We start from the raw sequence: 18,779 nt of genomic DNA, 5'->3' as shown, positions 1-18,779 counted from the left end.
AGGCTGGCAACCTAGGAGTTATCGCGTACTTCCCATTCTTTCACCCCCCTTTCCACTTGTTGCTGTGAGGGCCAAATTTAATATCTGGGAGAGTTAATTGAGTGGCTCACCATAATATTGGGGTCCCAGAAATAATGAGGGATCTCTAGTTCCAAAGCACCCTCCCCTCTGAACTGCCTTTTTAGATATTTCTCCAAGGCCAATAAGAGAGGAGCCTTACAGCCTCTTTTCCACAAACGGATCAGATTTTATTAATTGGAAATAAAATAAACAGCAAAGGTGAAATTAATAAAAATCAAAGATAAGGGAATAGGAAAAAAGAAATATGGATAATCCTCCTAGCTCTAACCTAAGTCTATACAATCTCTAACTACCTTCCAGTTAAGCTAATTCAAAAGAAAGCAGGGCTTTTATGTTAACTCACCACCTGGGTGTTTACTCCTGCTCTCGCACCACCAGAAAGAAGGAAACTCTGGAAGAGACCCAGACTCCCCTCATCGAGCGTTTAATCTTCCTCCCCCAAAAGGGGAGGCCCTTCAAAAACTGCCTATGGGGAGAGGTTTTCTCCTTCTGGCATCAGTAGTCTACATCACTTCAGGGCAGGCTAGGTTTGGCCCCTCCCAATGAGTCAGCCAAATTCCAATAATCTTACTACATTGTCAAGACTTGATTCAACATCTTTTCTATAAGCCCTTTTCTCCCCTCTGACCCTGCTGCTTGGTAGTGTTCAGTTGTTTCAGTCATGTTTGACTCTCCATTTTCAGGTTTTCTTAGTAAAGATACTAGAGTGGTTTGCCTTTTCCTTCTCCAGCTCATTTTACAGATGAAGTGACTTGCCCAGAGTCACACAACTAGTAAGTATCTGAGGCCAGTTTTGAACTCAGGAAGATGAGTCTTCTTGGCCTCAGAGCTCTATATCCCATATCTCCTACTTAGCTGCTCCTCTGGTACAGACTCTTTGTACCCCATGCCTGCTGGTGCATTTTCCTTCCTCAAGTCTCTGTCCACTATCACTGTAAGTTTATTCTCCATTTAGCCACTAAAAATGATTTTTCTAAAATGCGAGTCTGTCCTGTAACCTTCCTACTTAAACTCCAGTGACTTCCTATTGCCTTCAGGATCAAATATGAAATCCTCTGTTTCACATTCAAAGCCCTTCATAACCTAGCCCCCTCCTATCTTTCTCCAGTTTTCTTTTTTCCCCTTTTTTTTGGTGAGGTAATTGGGGTTAAGTGACTTGCCCAGGGTCACACAGCTAGTAAATGTTGTGTCTGAGGCTAGATTTGAACTCAGTTCCTCCTGAATCCAGGGCTGGTGTTTTATCTACCATGCCACCTAGCTGCCCTTTTCCAGTTTTCTTCAACCCTACATCTTACCACATACTCTTTTTTCCAGTATTATTGGCCTTCTTCTTGTTCCATGAATAAGACACTCCATCTCTTTGCTCTTGGCATTTTCTCCCCATGTCTGGAATGCTCTCCCTCCTCATCTCTGCCTACTGGTTTCCCAGGCTGTAAGTCCCAACAGAAGTCCTGTCTTCTATAGGAAGGCTTTCTTAACTTCTCTATATTCTTTATTTTCTAGTTCCTTCCCTCTATTTCCCATTTATCCTTTATATACGTTGTTTGTATATATTTGTTTATTGTCTTTTCCCCATTAGATTGTGTGCACTTTGAGGTCAGGGACTGTCTTTTGCTTTTTTTGTATATCCATTGCTCAACACAGTCCCGGAATATATTAGAGACCTAATCCATGTCTACTGATTGGATACAGTCCAACCAAACTCCAAATAAAAAATCTTTTCTAAATATCTCTGACAAATGAGCATCCATCTTCTATTTGAAAGCCTCTTGTGATGGGGAACCCCTACATCCTGTGGCAGCCCACCCCATTAATATTTCTCATATATATTTTTGTTTTAGTGAAATATGTGCAGTTTTTTACACTAAAGATTTTTTCAGATAAACTTTCACTGGTTATTAGAATCCTTTCTAGCATTAATATGTGATCCAATGATCTGTCAGTAAATATCCTATGCATTTCCTTTACTTTAGCTTCTGAAGCCCTTTATTGGAGAATCATATGCTATTAGACAGGATGATGTAACATCTTTTGGTGGAGGAAAGGATGTTTGTATGTACATCCTTGTTATTTTGTTAAAATGAAAATAATCTCAGTGTTTTCAACAGATACTTAAGTGGTTAAACACATGCAACTATTTTATCGTCTACTTACTCCTATTTGTATAGTGCTTTCTTGTTGCTATTGGTCAGCTTTAGAATTGGATGCAAACCTAAGTGTAGGAGCCATTTACCTTGGATTTTATTGCTTAAATTTGAGAGCTTAACTAGGTTTCAAAGATTTCTGCTAAACTTCTCACTGTTGTGCTGTATTCTTCTTTGTGTTACTTCTAGTAGCTAACCCTATACTACACATTTATCACTGTCATAAAGTCTACCTTGGAATAGGAAGTTTAATTCCTTTCAGCAATTCTGCTTTAAATTTTTATTAGCACAGCAGTTAAATTAATGGAGCCATTTAGATTACCCTTTGGAAGCTACAGTTTTAGTTTAGTTTTTTTGAAAATATTGAAGGATTAAGCCCTTTGACCGTCTAGCAGTGATTATCTACTCAGTAGTCTGAGTACATGTATCAATTTTGGAACCCACAATTTTTTGGATAGAACTTCATTGTGTGCTTTTACATTTGAATGCCTCATAAATATTTCCCGAGAGCAATTTATTTTTCTAATTACTTTGAACAGCCTCTGCTTTACATAGTGCTTCTAGCAGTTTTCTGTAAATCAATTCAAATGCACAGCTGTTGTTTGAAACTTTTCCTTAAGTTACTGTAATTCTCCAGTGACACCCAGAAATACTTACTAATTAGCCTATTTAATAATACCTTGTACAAGATTGCAGTCAGGCCTAGTGGATAAGCAACTGGTCTGGAAGTGGAAGGACTTTGGCACTAGTACTTAATTACAGAAAATCTAGTTACAATAGGGACATGACATTCTATTACTGGGTACCTTTGTTTTTCCCTTATTATTTAAAAAAAACAATAGCAACAAAACCCAAACCCAAATCCCAGCCTTTTTACTGCCATGAAACACTGACAATGACCATAGAGATTAGGTGTAACTGTTGTTGGTGGTCCTTCATCTTGAAAGAAGACCAATGACATCATGATGAGGGAGTCAAAGTATGGTGTGTTTGACTGTGGCTGACTAATCCAGTATGAGCTCAGAAGGCTCTGCTATGGGTCAGGTACAAAGAGCCCATGTGAACATTTGGGATGGAGATTTCTCTAGATTTGCACAGCTTAAGTTTCCTTTTCACTACTGCGATTCTGCTGTGCTCTTGTAGCACAGCACCTTCTTTGATGTAGGCAAGCCACGTTGGGTATTCCTGTGCATCTTCCATGTTTTACAGTGGGTACTAGGGTTTTTTCAGAGACCCTGAGAGTGTCCTTGTCTTGCTTATTTCAACCTCTATGTGAGCACTTTACTTACTGAGAACAGCTTGTCCTTCTCTAAGAAGGCAGTGTTAAGTGTAACTAGCATTGGATTGGATTGGATTACCTCAGAAGGCATTCATATATTTACTCTTTGCTCTGTAGAATAAATAGCCTATGCTTTTGAGTACTTAGTAGAAACAACCAGCTCACAATCATATAGCCAGTCTCTAATCACAAAGAACCATAATTGTTCCTCTAAACCTTTTGTTGAGAAGCTTGTCATTCTTCTCCAATGGGAATTTTCCTGCTCTGGTGACTTGGATGTCGTCTGATTCTGAACGCATTTTCAGTCATATATCCCATCTCTTCTTCTGTAGTTCATTACTCTGTCAGCTCTTGACTAGAAAAGGTACATTAAAATAATACAATTTAAGCTTATAGGGAAATTAGATAATTTAGTTCAGCCTTTTCATTTTCCAGATAAGGAAACTGAACCCTAGAGAGAAGTAACTTGCTGAAAGTCACACTAGTAGTTATTGGTCAGGATAGAGATGAACAGAAGTAAGAATAGCCACACAAATCACGGTTTTGTCCTCTACTTTCTTCTTTTTTCAGGATCCATTATTCTTTGTCTGGTGTCCTTAGATTTTTTGTTTCCTACTATGGGGAACTAATATGATCTTTGGGAGGTTTAGCTGGATTTGGCAGGTTGGATGTGTACAGGCTGCTCCCATGACTTAGTGGACCAAGAACAAAGGCAAGGAATAAACTGGTATTCATTGCTTACAATAAGAGATTGGTTTGCTTTTCCTCTTTAATATTTTTGGCACTACTTGTCTATGTATTGCAGTGAATCAACCTTTCTTATCAAGCATCCTTTGGTAGTCTCTCCTCTATTCTTGTGTTTTCTCTTGTTTTCCCAACCCTAGGGTTTTAGGAATTTTAGAGTTCGGAGATTATTTACTTTAATCTTCTCGTTTTATTTGTGAAGCAATTGAGGATTGGAGAAGGGAAGGGATTTAGGGTCACAAAACTAATAAGATTTGGAATTTTAATCTAGAAAGTTTAGTGTTACTTCTATACCATGCCAAGTGAACACTATATATACTCTTCTAAGATACTGGTGCCTAAAGTTGGGCAGTCTTACTCTAATTGTAGAGTAAATATAATCACATCTTATTGTGAATTAGCCTCCTGTTATGTTTATCTTTCAACTTGAAATGGATGCTCTTTATTATGGGGAACCACAAAGACTGATACAATGCTTGGAAGGTGTTCTTGGACTAGCTTGCAAAAGAGTTTACTGAATTGATCTCATTCTAAATCTGCCAGACATAGTGGATACAAAACAAACAAAACTGTTCCTACTCTTTTGTTGTTGTTGTTGTTTTTGCTGGGCAATGAGGGTTAAGTGACTTGTCCAGGGTCACACAGCTAGTAAGTGTCAAGTTTCTGAGGCTGGATTTGAACTCAGGTCCTCCTGAATCCAGGGCTGGTGCTTTACACTGCGCCACCTAGCTGCCCTTCAGTTTTTTGTTGTTGTTGTTTTTGTAACTGTTCCTACTCTTAAGGAACTTAGATACTAATAGAGAAAGACACAAAGGGTACAGGGGAGCTGTGTGGTTTGGAAATGAATGACTACATGTTACATGGAAGTCTGCTTATGGGCAAGATGGGTGAAAGCTGGTCCATCAAAGCTAAGTGTCCCAGGAGCAGAAGGACCAGAGTGCAGGTGGCATGGTTTGGAAATGGTTGGGCCTGACTTGGGGCAAGATAAAGTGGAAACACACCCACCAGGGCCCATAACACCAGAGAATTGAAACTCGAGGAATACTATTGCTATAGGAGAAAAATCTCCTTTTTTGAGTTCCACATGGTAGGTACCTGCTGCTGAACTACATCGACTACAGCACAGACATTAGAGAGGTAAAAACCTAAGTTTTATTATGTTTAAGCACAAGTTTAGACTTCAGGAAAAAAAAAAACCACTTGAACAAAGATTAAGATTCTAAGAAGACTTCTTAGAGACAAAATTACATCAGAATGAAAGAAATAATTATTTTTTAGATTTTGCAACCTTGTGCATTCTTTTAGGCTATAAAAGTTAAAAAAAAGATTCATAATCCCATGCTTCCTTCAATGTCATAAAAGTTCAACAAATTTAGTTAAGTAGAACCATAATCTCATATGTCCCCTAAGGAAACAAACCTAGTTAAACAGACTGTATGGGTAAACTAAGTCAGGTTACAAATTAAACTACATTTAGAGTATTCACAATAGGCTGATTGGGAGGAGAGATTTATATGCCTACAGAGTAGGTATCAGATGAATCCTTCCTGAAGTCAAATTACCTAGTCTTTTTGACTTATCTGAGGAACGTTTGAAACTTAAGTAAAATTTCACATCCCAAGGGACAGATTTGAGCAATCCCAGTAACTTTCTAACTAGGAGAAAAGTCCCTGATCTCCCCCAAATATAAAAATATACAAGAAAATCAAAGATGGAAAATTACTATCACAGTAGTACCAGAACCTGACACTTCTTAAAGTTTATTGAAAACATTGATGTTACATAAAACACAAAGCTAACTTTTCTGTTTTCTGAGAGGCAAAACTATAAGGAAAACTATTCATGCTGAGAACTTTAGTCAGACTCCAGTACATCAATCTTGAATTAGTTTGATAAGGATTCACAGAGGCAAAGAATTCCTTTGGTATCAGGGACTGCCACTCATGGATTCTGGAGTCTTTTTTTCTTTGACTTCCTTTCTTTGTCTGCAGGAAGGAGCCAGTTTGGCTTCACTATCACTTAGTTGAAATTATATGAAGTATGTACTGTATTATATATTTTTTGTTTTTTTGAACAATGTTTTTAAAATGAATATCTTTGTGTTTAAATTATTTGAAATTATTTTTATTGATCTATTGTTTTTACATTAACTACATTTTCCAATCTATACTTATCAGAGGGTCAGCTTTTCTTGTGAAGAATGAAAAATTGTGGGGGGCAAGGGGAGAAGACAGGAGGTCGTGCAAAACCCAGTACCATGTTTTTAAAAACCTAGTAATTAAATAAAACAGAACATGGTTGGTTAGTCCTTCATTCTGAGGCAGGCTTTTTTTTTTTTTTAAATGCCTTTGCTTTGATCAAAAGTACTAATAGCACCTTTTCCACAGCTGTCTTTCTACATTGGTAGTCTTCAACCTCTGTAAAGAAGAGAGATACTACTCTTATGTGTTGTCTTTGGGTCCATTTTTAACAGTATATTTTATGGCAATATTTTGATTATTTCACAATTTTTGCATTTTCCATTTATATATTGTTGCAGATATTGTAAGTATGTTTTCCTGGTTCTGCTCATTTTACTTTGCTATTTCATTATATTCATGTACTACAGTTTAAGCATCTCCCCAATAGACTCTCTACTTAACACTTTTTTGTTAACTATAAAAAATGCTACTCTCTTTTTTAGCAATACAAATGTACATTTTTTTTTTAAATGAAGAGAACCATATTGTATTAAACAAATAAAAGAGTGGAACTTAATAGGTTGGTGCTGATGCAGGCACTGGGATCAGTATGATTTTGCTTTTGACTGTATTATTAATGGTACCTGTCCCAGTATCACTTTGGGACTAAGTTCTGTTCTGATGCTCTACAACTGAGATGTCAAGACACTTGGCCCACAACACTTCTAAGTGTTGCTGAAACCCAATTAAAATATAATTGGGGGGGCGGCTAGGTGGCACAGTGGATAAAGCACCAGCCCTGGATTCAGGAGTACCTGAGTTCAAATCCGGCCTCAGACACTTGACACTTACTAGCTGTGTGACCCTGGGCAAGTCACTTAACCCCCATTGCCCCACAAAATATATATATATATATATGTATAATTGGGAAATATTTTACAAAATAAATAAAAAAACCAACAAAACATGGATAATGTTAATTTGTGGTTTTCTGCGTCAATATGTGGCCTTCAGAAATATTCATGTAAGGTTTTGTGAACCTTTTTCTTTGAGTTTGATACCACTGCTTTATGGTCCCATTTTATCCTTCCCCTTCATCAAACCTGTGGCAAAAGAAGTGCCATCTTTCTGTACCTGCCTTGACCCTCTCCTTCCCAATTTGTCCTCTTCAAACCAAAAAAAGCTTTCCATAAGTCTTGCTTTGGTTGGCCTCTCAGGGGATCACTAAATCTACTGTAAAATGGATGCGGGGAGGAAAGGAATAAGCATTTATACACTGCCTACTATGTACCGGGTTCTGTACTAAGCGCTATACAAATATCTCATTTGAAAAATCATTTATTAAGTGCTTTCTGGATGCCAAACCCTGAACTTCTTTTAGACAAAAATACAAAAGTTAAGGCATTCTTTGTCCTCAAGAAATTTATATTTTAATTAGAGAAATAATTTGGAAGTGGGGGAGGTTTAGGGAGGATATTGGAAAGGTGAGTGGAGCCTTAGGGAAGTAGGGGAAGTAGATTGAGAAATTATTTTAAGTAGTTTTTACAGTATTGTTTTGATTAAGATTCCAGAACTAGCATATGAGGTAGGAGCATCTGAGGCAGGAGGGAGTATTTTGGCTCTGAGAAGTGGCTGTGGTTAAAAGAGAAGTAATTCCAGGGCATTCCATTTCCTTGTAGAGATGAGAAGGAATAACTTATCTGAGATGGGCTTATTGTCAGATTTCCTCTACTTGTTGGGCCAATAGCTCTCCTAGTGGATTCTGGTTCCAAGCCTCTCTCACATGCTAGTTAGAATATTAGAAGATTCATGTGTAATTGATCTTTGTCTCTACTCTTTCCCAGTTACCTCATTCATAACTGAATTAAATCCTTACCACCTATAATGCCATTTGAATTTTTAGTGAATGTAATTTAACAGATATGCAAATAAAATACCCAGTTGGTATTTTTCTTAGGTTTTTCCCCCTTAGGAAACTTTAAGAAACAAATTTAATTCAAGAAGAATAAAATATTTTACGTGGAATTGTGATATGTGCTAACTTTTTTAAATTATTGAGTTAACCAGTTTTACCACTCTGTTATGGTTTCCCTTAAGAACCCCTCCCCCTTCTACCTGCCAACACTAATAAATTATCTAATGTAAGCAGCTTTTGTTGATATATATTTTTTTCCTTTTGGACTTCCTCTATCCTTGTCCATTTGCATGCTCTATAGTATATAATTAGCCCTGAATATTTAAAAGGTAGAGTAGGTCTATATTATTAACCCATATACCAGATTCTTTACCATTCCCCCATGTTGTTGGTCAGTTGCTGTTGAGTTTTGTCTGACTCTTCATGATCTCATTTGAGGTTTTCTTGGAAAAGATACTGGAGTGCTTTGCCATTTCCATCTCTAGCTCATTTTACAGATAAGGAAACTGAGGCAAACAGCATTAAATGACTTGCCTAGGGTCATACAGATGGTAAATATCTGAGACCAGAGTTTTTGAACTCAGGAAGATTAGTCTTCCTCACTCTAGACCTGGCATTCTGAACCACTTAAGCTGCCCAATTATTTTCCTGTAGGCTAGTTGAATTTTTTGTGTCCCCCCCCCTTTTTTTTTTTTTTTGCTTGAGCTAACTTAAAGTATTATGAAAATTTCCTTATATATACTACCGTTATTGCAGGGGTTCTTATATTATTTGTATCATTTTGAACACCTTTGTCAATCTGGTGAAAACCTATCAACACCCACTCACAATAATATTTTTAAATGCATAAAATAGAATATGTATGACTAGATAGGAAACTAATTATATTGAAATAAAAACATTAGTGAGGTTTTTTTTTTTTTCATTTTTCTCATACATCTTCATGAACCCCTCTGAAATCTATCCAGGGATGTGCATCTGAGTATTCTAGGAGTTACAGAGTTAAATATACCAATTCCTTCTACATTATACCAATTCCTTCTACATTATACATCCATTTAGATATATGATTTTTTTCTGCTCAGAGTTTTTCAGTGACTCTTCATTGTGTAAAATGCTAACATCCTTGAATAGTATTCAGTTCCTTGAACCGTATGGTGTTGTTCCACCTTTCCTGCCCTGTCTCATATTGTTTTCTTCCATGTACACTATGCTTCAGTTAGACTAAAGCCCTCTCTGGCCACCCTCATCCCCTTTCCTGTGGTTATTCACGTTTTCTCCCATGCCTTGAATGTAAGTTATCCTCCTTCTTTACCTTTTGAATCCCTTCCTATTTGTCCTTTAAAACCTAACACAAATGCCATCTCTTCTATAAAACCTTTCCTGACCATGCTTACCCAATATTTCTCCATTTTGACCTCACATTGCATTTATTTTGCATATGCCTCAGTATTTTGTTTTCTTCCACTATATTCATCATCTGGAGGGAGATCATGGTGAAGACCTTTCTCTTACCCTTGCAATTCAACATATTCTCTGTACTTAGAACCTTAGGGTTGCCTGGACAGTGACATTCAGTGGTGATTGGTGTTACTTTAAATATCTACACAAAGTATTTAGCTAAACTTAATCTTGCCATTTAATAACTAGGTAGCTTTGTGGAAAGAGCACTGGACTTGACTTCAAGAAGACCTGTCTCAAACACTCATTTATTTGAATTACTCCAGGAAAATCATGACACCTCTCTGAGCCTCAGTATTCTTATCTGTAAAAATGTGGTCATAATACCATCTATCTTACAGAGTGTTTATGAGCATCAAAGGAGGTAATAGTTGCAAAGACCTTTGTAAACCTTAAAGCACCATATAAATGCTATCTATTTTTATTGTTATCTACACTATAATATATTCCAGGCACCTGCAAAGTCTTAGTGCATTTAAAAGGTATTACACCTTTTAGTTTACCCTGTTTGAGCAGGATTCTGTTTGCATCATATATATTCAGATTAAAAAAAATGTTTGTACCTTCATATTGTGTATATGGGTTGGAGATTTGATATTCTATTTTTGAATGAGTTAGTTATCTTAATTGTAATTCTAAAACAATTTGTTTAGAGGAAAGAGTTCTGCCGAGTTAGAAAATAGACTTCAAAATAGAATATAGACTCATCTGACTTTTTTTAAAGGCCCTATTATACTGCTCAGAGCTAAACACCAAGTAACCTATATTTGAACTCACCAAAAACTATTTACAAATGAAATGTAGCCATTTATAAACTGATTGTCCTATTTATAGCAGCACTATTTGTAATGGCAGAACACTGAAAACAATCTATGTCTCTAATAATTGGGGAATAGGGTAGTAGGCATTTATTAAGCATTTACTGTGTGCCAGGCACTTTGCTAAGTGGTTGGGATACAAAGAAAGGCAAAACCAGCTCTTTCAAGGAGTTCACAGTCTAATGGCAAACAGCATGTATGTTGTGCAATACATATGTACAGACAGCTACATAAAGGATAAATAGGAAATAATTGATCATGGGAAGGCACTAGAGTTATGAAATGTTGGGGAAGGCTTTCTCTGGAAGGTGGAATTTTCAGATGGGACTTAAAGGAAGCCAAGGAAGTAAGGACATGAAGAAGGAGAGCATTCTAGACATGGGAGACAAGCAGAGAAAATGTCCAGAGCTGAAAGATGTGAGTGTATTGTTCTTAATCCTCAGAGAGAGAGAGAGAGAGAGAGAGAGAGAGAGAGAGAGAGAGAATATGAATGAGAATTGGGAGGTAGGAAGGTAATCGACAGGGTTCTCCCTCAAATGAAGGGGGATCAGGAAAGGTATAGAAGGGGAGATTTTACCTGACACTTGAAGGATACTAGGGAAGCAAAGAGGCAGAGTACAAGGGAGGAGATCATTCCAGACATGGGAGATAGCCAGTGAAAATGGAAGAAGCCTGGAAAGGTATGATGGGGCTAGGTTGGGCTTTAAAAGCTAAGTAAAAGATTTGATATTTGATCCTAGAGGTAATAGGGAGCCTCTGGACTTTAGTGAGTAGAGTGGTGAGCGGCACGGTCAGACCTGTGTTTTAGGAAGATCCATTTGGCTGCTTAGTGAAGGATGGAAGAGACAGAGACCTGAGACAGGGAGACCACCCAGAAGGCTGTTGTAGTTGAAGTGTGTGCTGATGAGGACTTATGCTAGGGTTGCAGCTGTGTCAGAGGACAGAAGGGGGCATAAAAGAGAGATGTTACAAAAGAAGAAACAATGGGACTAAGTAACAGATCAGATTTGGGAGGTGATCATGAGATTGACACCTGAATTGTGAGCCTGAGCGACTGGGAAAATGTTTCACAGAGAAGTTAGGAAGAGGGGAAGATAAGGAGTTCAGTATAGTTCAGGTGAACTCTTCTACAGACTCCCTCCTCTACAAGCTCTTTCCAGGTCTACTTGTTAATCCTCTTTCCCCATTGAAATTACTTTGTATTTGTATTGATCTGTATGGCTGTTGTTTCTTCCCTGGAGACTGTAATTCTTATTGCATCATGATGAATGATAGGTAAAGAATATGAAGAAATAGGATTGGGACATAGTGACTACCCTACTCATACCTGTAATCCTTCTCCTAAAAGGACAGGCTGGCAGGTAACTTGAATTTAAAAGTTCTGACATGCAGCCCAGCTAAGTTCAGCACTGATATGGTGAGCCCCTGCAAGTTGTGGCACTGCTCAGAGGTACTGTGCTGATTAGCAATGCCATTGGCTTAACCTGAGAGGCTGCTGAATTCTTGGACCCCGTGTCAGGAAAGAAGAGGAGGAAAGAAGCAGATCCAGAAGAAAGGTGTACATATTGATTACTAATACCTGAGAAATAATAACACACCCTCTGTAAATACCTAGAAAAGTTAGGACAATGTCTCAGGAACAAGATAATTTTGTCAGTATTTTGTTAGCATTTAATACACACACATGCATACATGTATACACTCATATACACATATGTATATGTGTGTATACACACATACATAAACACACACACATATACATACACCCTAATAAATAATGGGGACAAGATGAACTGAAGCCCTGGTCAGCTGAGAAAATGTGATCAAATGTTCCTCATAATGACAACAGTTGTAATGATCTAAATGTGTATGTATGTGTTAAAATAAAATTTAAAATATCACAAAATAAGGTAATGCCTCTTGTTTATGACTTTTTTGTGGGGTGGGACAAAGAGGGTTAGGTGACTTGCCCAGGGTCACACAGCTAATAAGTGTCAAGTGTCTGAGGCTGGATTTGAACTCAAGTCCTTTTGAATCCAGGACTGGTGCTTTATCTACTGTGACACCTAACTCTCCCCCCCCCCCCCCCGCCCCGCCCCCGACTTTTTTGTATATCAAAATTTCCATGCCATTTTTCAGAGAGCCTGAGGAACTTGTGTTGGAATGTACCCCAGAGGTGCCCCGAAAAATAATCTATTAACAACATCCAATTCATGTACAAGTCAAGACATCACTCTTTGATGTCATTAACCTCTTGGAAAAGGAAGGATGAACAACAGTAGTCTACCAAAAGTCCTGCCTGGTCTTTTTCAGGCTAATTATTGTAAAATTGCATCTTTATCCTATATTTGTAAAGTTGATTTTTTAAACTCAGGTTTTTTTCATGTTAAAACTATCATTCATGAGATCAGAGGTGTCAAACTTATTGTCCATTGGCTACAAAACTGAAGTGCAGCTAGAACCAGATTAAAATATAATTGGGAAATGTTTAGCAAAATAAACAAAAATACAATAAAACATAATGTTAATTTGGTTTTTTCTAAGTCAATACGTGTCCAGCAGGGATCTGTTTCTGTTATCGTTTGACACTAGTGCATTAGGCAACCAACTTTTGTTGAACAATTTGACTTAGAAGAATTGTAATCAAATTTTGAAAAAGTATGTGAGAGGAGTATTTTTGTTTTACTGGGAACCTGTATAAATGATAGATGGATAATGATGAGTTTTGCTCCTGTTTCATTTATGTAGATGTTATGTGTGGTCTCTTAAAAATATTTTTTGTGTATAATGAAATCTGGTCAAATTAATTTAAAGACCTTAATCCATATCTAATGATAAATTAGGAAAAGGCTGTTACATCTGGTATTGAAAGAAACATGCTTTAAAATTATTTCTCTGCTTCATTGCATGAGAAATATTGAGTACCTGAAGTAATTATACCTTCATATTTGATGGATAAGCATCATTACCATTGTTTTTAATTAGTGGTTTTTGCATTAATAACTATGCATAATTACCTCTGGAGCTAAAAATTTCTATGGCCTGAAAAAAGGTGCTGTTCTTGGAGAATTTGATGTACTGGGTCCAAGAAAAAGTCTAAGTTTGTTAATGTCGAATAGATAGTTTAATGACTTCCTTTAGCTATGCTATCAGCACTGTCATTTATACCCTTTAACTTGAATTGGGTCATCAGCATTCCTTGTAACTCCTTTTAAATTCATTTCTTGTATTTTCTTTCCTGTAGCTGCCATTCAAAGCCTGATCTCCTTTCCTCAAACCCCCAATTCTGCCTTCACCTTCTTTGCTTCTAGTTCATCTATTTCACCTCCCTCACCTCTAAGGTAGTGTGAGTACCCATGTCTCTGTATCATTAACACTTTCCTCGTGCTCTTGTTATTCTTTTTAATTTCCTTGTTCCAAACAATGAGGTTGTCTTCCTCTTTGACAGATTGTAACCCTGCGTCTAGCTGTGCCTATGTTCTACTTACCTCTAGTTTTCTTGAGAATTTTGATCATTTTATCGATACTTTCATGAACTCCATAACTTCATTTTCTTCATGTTTCTTGGATCTCATTCACTTTTGTGTAAAACATACCAAGGCAACAACCTAATAAACTTTCCCTTGATTCTGCTTTGCCTCTTGGTCTCTCAAAGCCATTGTCCTAGTTCTTTCCTCCTCTTCATTATTAAACTGGTACACAGAGTAGTCTGTACTTGCTTCCTTTGCTGTTGTAACAACCATCAAACCTCAACCTCCCTTCTCCTGTCTCCCCCCACCCCATACCTCCCCACACAGATTTGGTTTTCATCACAACCCCTTTACAGAATCTGCTTCTACCAATAGCTACCCTAATGGCTAAATCCAGTGACCACTTAGTCCTCAGTTTGACCTTTCTGTACCTTTGGATATTGCTGACTACTCCCTTCTTGATAAGGTCTTGCCTTTTGGTTTCTGAAACATTGTTCTTTCAGGTTTTCCTCCTTTTTTGGGGGGGCGGATCCTTCTTAGTCTCCTTCCCTGCCTTTAGTAGTACTGCCCCCTAATTTTGGTCATTTCTATTCTGTCCTCAAACTTTTCACTCTACCCTCTCCTTTGACAGTCTTAGTACCTCCATAGTTTATTGTCTCCCTGGGCCTCAATTTCCTTATCTGTAAAAAATGAGTTGGGCTTTTATGGCCTTTTCCAGTTGTAGTTATCCTATGACTTATAATTTTATTTGACTCCTAAATCTTTATTTCTAGTCTTAACTGTCCCCTGAGAGTTTTACATTTCTGGATTGCAAAAAATAACCCCTCTCCTCAAGGAGCTTAACTTCTCCCAAACTGAATTTCTCTACTTAGAGTGTGATGTGCCTCCTAACTTACCCATTTCTATTCTTTTCTTTTTTTTTCTTTCTTTATTTGTTTTTTGTTTGTTTTTGGTGGGGCAATTGGGGTTAAGTGACTTGCCCAGGGTCACACAGCTAGTAAGTGTTAAGTGTCTGAGGTCAGATTTGAACTCAGGTCCTCCTGACTCCTGGGCTGTTGCTCTATCCACTGCACCACCTAGCTGCCCCCATTTCTATTGATAATACTGCCACATCCTTCTAGCCATTCTGCATATAGCTTCAGAGTATTATTGATTCTTCCCTTTTTCTTACTCTGACCAATTCAGTTAATTGCTAAGCAGTTCCCTTTAATTGGTCCTCTCCTCTCTATTATCAACCATCAAATTAATTCAGTTCTTTATCACCTATCACTGGATTATTATATTCTAATAGGTTCCCAACTTATCTCCTTTTGAGTAGTCTCTTCCATCTCAAATTATATCCTTTTATATTAATTATAATCAATATGTTAATTATATTATAGCCTTGGTTTAGATTACATTATAACTGACATTTTCTTCCCTTCATCTTACCTATAAGGTTTTTGTAACCTAAGATGCAGATAAGGTAATCTCTCTTAAGAACATGACATTCCTTTGCAATTAGGATTTAGTTTTGGTTCAGTGAAAATTGAACAAGTTTACCAGCGATAAGAATACACTGAGATGTGAATAACAGCATTGAGAAAAAAATCTAAAATTTCCAGAGTATGAGGGGAGGTATTGTGGCTTCATGGCAAAAATTATGAACTGGTTAGTCAGGAAAACTGGGTTGGAATCTTGCCTCAAACATTTGCTAGCTGTATGATCATGAGCAAGTGATTTAACTTCTCAGATGTGGCCTTAGTTTTCTCATCTTTTACATGGAGGAAATTGTGAACTGGATTGTTGTAATATAAATACTTTGTAAGTATTTAGGACTTCGTACATATGTTGTAATACTTAATGGGAAAGCATTGTTGTAGTGTTTTTTTTACCTGATATACATTTCAAGACAATTTTTTATTTCAGACAACATACTAGGGGAACGTGATCATTCAGTCAGCTTTCTGTCATTAATATTAATGCAGAGGAATACATTTTGAATGTGAAATAGGTTTAAAACTTAGGCTTAAAACCCTTTTACAGTGTTGGGGGGGTTACTCATTTGAAATTTTCCCTATACCAATGAAAAAATGGGTCTAGTCCCTATCTCTATATTACTTGGATAGATAACTCCTTGATCCAGTTAGGAATTTTTTTGGGGGGGGGAGGGGAGTGAAGAAAAAACTTCTGGTGTCTGCCAAATTAATTCAGTAGTATAATTGGAGAATTCCTTCTTTCTTTATACATGGAGAATGAAAAAAAACCCCACCAGTTTAACAAAACATCTTTTAAGCCCTAGCCTTGAGCTATCTTTCATCATATCTGTTATTTTAAGTCCTTTCTCACACTTTGTTTCATCACCCTATTTGTTTCTTTAACACAAAATGGTTAGAGATTTCTACTGCCAACATTTTAGGATGGGTTCAGTTCTTTATGATCCTTTATGGTTCTTGTTTCATATCTCCTAGTCCCTTACAGGAGTACTTAATGTGCAACTTTTGAAATGATGATTTATTCAGTCTTAAAAATCGTGAAGGTGACTTAGTTGTAGCCTCTTTTGGGATGGAGGTCATGGTAGTTTTAAAAAGTATCACTTGGTAGAATTCTGCCACCTAGTGGAAAGTTGAGTATCATTCTGTATGACTTTTCTTAGTATTGGGGTAAAATAAAAGATTTTTTATTTTATTTAAGAAAAAAATCTTTATGCACTTTGTAAGCTGATGGGGATGAAAGTTTTCAGTCAATCAGAAAGCATTTAAGAGCTTATTATATATATAACAGGTACCATGCGTAAATACTGAAGATACAAAGAAAAAGTAAAAACAATTCTTGTCCTCAAAGAGCAAAAATTCATTCTACTGGGAGAGACAAGGTTTTTCAGACGTAAATTTTTTGATTTGTCAATAGATTTGATAGGCAAATACTTGGTTATATTTTCGTTTCATAACCCAAATTAGTTCTTCTTTCCCCAAATATTTAGATAATTATAGCTAGGCAGGCATGTGACTTCTCTGCACCTTGTTTTCCTCATCTGTAAAATGAGTGTTCGACTATGTTGTAAGAAGTGTCTTTGGAAGTCAACTAACATTTCATAAGCCAATTACTTTAAATGTTTTTAATTAGGTTGAGTGAGTAGCTTCTCTCTTCTCCCCCCCCCCCCTTTTCTTATGGAAATCTTTTCCTTTTTAAATCAGATTTTGAACTGTATGTAAATAACCTCAAACTTAAATACTGCTATGCCCTTAATCCGAAAGAGTTATAATATCCCTGAAAGTCATCCCTGACCTAAATGCCAAAGTCGGTATTTTTCCAGTTTGTGTTCTCCTTAACTGTTTTGTATGATTTGATGCTCTTGACCACTCTTGTTGAGATTATATTCTTGTCCTTTCACTTCTGTGGCACTATTGTCTCCTGGTTACTTGTCTTACTCCTGGTTTTTTCTGCTGCCTCTTATTAGTCACCTTCTTGTTGAAATTTTTTGGGGTTATCTTTGGCTCTTCCTTCTCAACTTTGCATTTCCAATAAGTTGCCAAGTCCTGTCACTTATACCCCTTTAATATCTTGCACCACCATCCTTTCCTTTCCATTCATGTTATTATGAGGCAGCTACGTGGTGTAGTGAATAAAGTGCTGCATATGGATGTCTGGAAGGACCTTCAGTGCCATCTTGCCTCAAATGCCTGGCTAAGTCATTTAACCTCTCTTGGCCTCATCTTCCTCACTTGTACAATAAGGAAAATAATAAGCACCTACCTCATGGGAATACTTTAGTTAGTTGTTTTTTTTTTTTTTAAAGTAAGGCAATAGGGGTTAAGTGACTTGCCCAGGGTCACACAGCTAGTAAGTGTTAAGTGTTGGAGGCCGGATTTGAACTCAGGTCCTCCTGAATCCAGGGCCGGTGCTCTAGCCACTGTGCCACCTAGCTGCCCCTTAGTTTGTTTTTTAATAGGGTTTTTGTAAGGATCAAATGACATAATATGTGTAAAATACTTAGCTAACATTTTAAAGTGCCACATAATCTATTACTTTTTTTTCTTTTTTAAAAATCTATTACTATTATGATAGATACTTGATTAGTTTTTCTTCCAATCTCTTTCCCTCTCTAATTCTCTTTACACAATTTCCTAATACCACGGCTCTGATCATTTCACTGCTGAGCTAAAAAAACACCAGTGGGTTCTCTATTGCCTACCCAATAAAGGACATATTTGGTTAGCATTCAAAACCACAATGTGGCTCTGACCTATGTCTGTAGCCTTATTTCACACTGTTCTCCTTCATGGACCTTGTATTCTGGAATACTTATCTCCCAGATATGTTCCATATGTAAGGCCAGTGTCTGTGTCTTGCTCTTATAATTTCTTATGTTTAAGACTTTCTCATCTCCCATGCCCCAAATGTTATCTCTTTACCCCTTAAAAAAGATTAGTTGTTTAAAAAATTCCAGTGTCTGGAGTATAAGGAGTTCAATGACCACTTAACATGTATGTCTTCCCTGTCTTTCCCCCCCAAATAAGCAAAAACCAAAAGCTTTCCTTTTCTTAGGGAAACTTAGCATTCAAAGAAGTAGCATTTGTTTTATTCTTTCTTATGGCCATGTATTGAGCTTTTCTACCTGACGTGGCCCTTCAAAGCATTCTATGCCTTAGGGTGCTTACCTTGCAGAGTCTACTGATATTTCTACAACCACAAGCCTTTTTTTTTT

The 18,779-nt window shown here is 37.1% G+C and overlaps 1 protein-coding gene across 4 annotated transcripts in view; it reads left to right on the top strand.

The window, feature by feature from the left end:
- NCOA3 (nuclear receptor coactivator 3) overlaps positions 1-18,779 on the top strand; it is a 206,826-nt gene that overhangs the window by 133,418 nt on the left and 54,629 nt on the right. The window lies entirely within an intron of this gene.

Source organism: Dromiciops gliroides, chromosome 2 (genome assembly GCF_019393635.1).
Source record: "Dromiciops gliroides isolate mDroGli1 chromosome 2, mDroGli1.pri, whole genome shotgun sequence".
Lineage (NCBI taxonomy): Eukaryota > Metazoa > Chordata > Mammalia > Microbiotheria > Microbiotheriidae > Dromiciops > Dromiciops gliroides.
The sequence above is the reverse complement of the archived record's forward strand: the minus strand, read 5'-3'. Positions and strand labels throughout refer to the sequence as shown.